Source organism: Propithecus coquereli, unplaced genomic scaffold (genome assembly GCF_000956105.1).
Source record: "Propithecus coquereli isolate 6110/MARCELLA unplaced genomic scaffold, Pcoq_1.0 Scaffold176, whole genome shotgun sequence".
Lineage (NCBI taxonomy): Eukaryota > Metazoa > Chordata > Mammalia > Primates > Indriidae > Propithecus > Propithecus coquereli.
Genome location: NW_012142301.1, coordinates 2,332,137 through 2,335,009, shown reverse-complemented (window position 1 = coordinate 2,335,009; position 2,873 = coordinate 2,332,137).

Below are 2,873 nucleotides of genomic sequence, written 5' to 3'. Positions count from 1 at the left end.
TAGGTACCAGTTCTTCTTTACAGATGGTAGAATTTAACTGTAAATCTGTCTGGTCCTGGGCTTTTTTTTGAGGGGGAGGGAGATTTTTTATTACTAATTCAATCTCACTAGTCATTATTGATCTGTTCAGGATTTCTAAATCATCCAGATTTAAGCTTGGAAGGTTGTATATTTCCAAAAATTTATCCATTTCATCTAGATTTTCCAGTTTGTGTACATAGAGGTGTTCATAGCAGTCTCAGAGAATCTTTTGTGTTTCTGTGGTATCAGTTGTAATATCTCCTTTTTCATTTCAGATTGAGTTTATTTGAATCCTCTGTCTTCTTGGTTAATCTACCTAGCAGTCTGTTGATTTTTATCTTTTCAAAGGAACAACTTTTTGTTTCATTGATCCTGTGTATTTTTTTGTTTCAATTTCATTTAGTTCTGAATTTGTTATTTCTCATCTTCTGCTAGCTTTGCATTTGGTTTCTTTTTGTTTTTCTAGTTCCCTGAAGTGTGGCTTTAGGTATTAATTTGTGATCTTTTTGTCCTTTTGATGTAGGCATTTAGTGCTATGAACTTCCCTCTTAGCACTGCTTTTTCTGTATTCCAGAGATTTTGGTAGGTTGTGTTGCCCTTATCATTTAATTAAAAAAAATTTGTTATTTCTATCTTGATTTTGACAGTGACCCAACAGGTTGTTTGATTTCCATGAACTTGTGTAGCTTTGAGAGTTCCTCTTGGAACTGATTTCTAATTTTATTTCACTGTGGTCTGAGAAGATACATGGTATGATTTGAGTTTTTTTAAATTTTCTGAGACTTGTTTTGTGGACTAATATATGGTCTATCTTGGAAAATGTTCCATGTACTAATGAAAAGAATATATATTCTGCATTTTGAGGGTAAAATGTTCTATAAATGTCCGTTAGGTCCATTTTTTAGAGTCCTTTTTAAGTCCAATGTTTCTTTATTGCCTTTCTGCCTTGATGATCTGTCTAGTTCTGTCAGTGGAATGTTGAAGTCTAGTACTATTATTATGTTGTCATTTATTCATTTCTTAGGTCTAGTAGTATTTGTTTTATGAATTTGGGTGTTCTAGTGTTAGATGTATATATATTTAGGATTTTTATCTTCTTGCTGAATTGAACCCTTTACCATTATATAATGACCATCTTTGTCTTCTTTTACTGTTCTTGATTTAAAGTCTGTTTTATCTATATGTGAATAGCTATTCATGCTTGGTTTTGGTTTCCATTTGCATGGAAATTTTTCCCATCCCTTTACCTTGATTCTATATGACTGTTTATGAGTTAAATTGGTTTCTTAGAGACAGCAGATGTTCAGGTCATGTTTTTTTTAGCCATTCTATCAATCTGTATCTTTTAAATGGGGCATTTAGATCATTTACATTCAGTTTCAATGTTAATATTGATAAGTGAAATACTGTTCCAGTCACCACATTGATTGTTACCCAATTGCTTTGTATTCTCCTTTGTGTTACTATTTTATAAGAGCTGTGATTTTTTACTTTCAAGTGTTTTCACACTGGTGAGTATTGACCATTCTTTTTGATGTTTAGAACACTTTTGGGCATTTCTTGTAGGATAGGTCTAGTGGTGACAAATTCCTTTAGTGTTTGCTTGTCTGGGAAAGACTTTATTTCTCCTTCATTTATGAAACTTAGTTTTTCAGGGCACAAAATTCCTGGATGACAGTTATTTTATTTAGAAAAGCTAAAGCCAGGGAGAGTAGAGCCCTTCTCAGACAGGCTGTGCTGGTAGGAAACTGTGGGGAGTGTAGTTTTCTTGAGACTCAGTCCCACAGCAGCCAGTTGCAGGATGGTGGGCACCATCCCGCATGTATGCTGGAAAGCTGGGTTTCCCTGCTCCTTCCCAGCCAGGCGGGGGCTACAGCCTTTTCAAGCCCAAACTCATCCTGAGGGTGGGGCACCACCCAGTGTCAAACTCACAAAATATTGTCTTGGACCTGTGACCAGAGAGGCTGGGGACCCACCCCGGCAGGTAGTATGGGCAAGACACTGTGGAAAACGCTGTCTGTACACATCTCAGTCTCACCCACAGCCTACGGCAGGGTGGTGGAGACCTTTCCAGGGATGGGTGGAAGTGCCTAGGCTCCTTGATTCCTTCTCAGAGCCACACAGTGGCTGCAGATGCATCCATGTTTCCCCAGTATCTAGGCTCTCAGAAGGGCTCAAACTGCTCTGTGCTCAAATTGCTCTAGGCTCAGATGCCTGTGAGATTCTGTGTGAGTTCCATTTCTGGAACAATGTCTCTCTGCAATCTCTAAGCAGCCCTAAGCAGCTGCCTATGTTGGGCCCAAGACCTGCATAGGTTGGGGAATTCTCTTATATGCAAGATCATTAAAGCTCATCTCAGAGGATGGAGCATGGGGGCTTCTCTCTTACTATTTCACTGCATCCAGGAACTTCTCCCAGCTGTTAGCCAACCCCTGGGCTGGCAAGTTGCCCTCAACCCTCTCCTTACCCTCTTTTGGTGCTTCCCAGTGCTTCGCTGGTAAATCCCAGCATTCTTTCCTAGACAATTTGTTTGAAAAGTGAGACTGTGCTTACTATTTTGGTTCCTCTCTGTAGAGGAGACACATGCTACCTGTGTCTAGTTGGCCAGCTTATCCCTGTCTGATTCAATATGTTAAACAACTCTTACTGTTATCATTGAGACATAGAAAGTTCAATTATTCTGCATTTGTATTTCTGTATGCTTTGTGTTTCTGCCTGCACTGTTAACTCTAAAACTACACCCAATAAATCACAATTATTTGTGGGTTATAGCATATTTCATGACTATATATAGAGAATCTTTAGTCTCTTCTGATGTGTGTGTGTATAGTCATTGAACATGCTGCAACCCA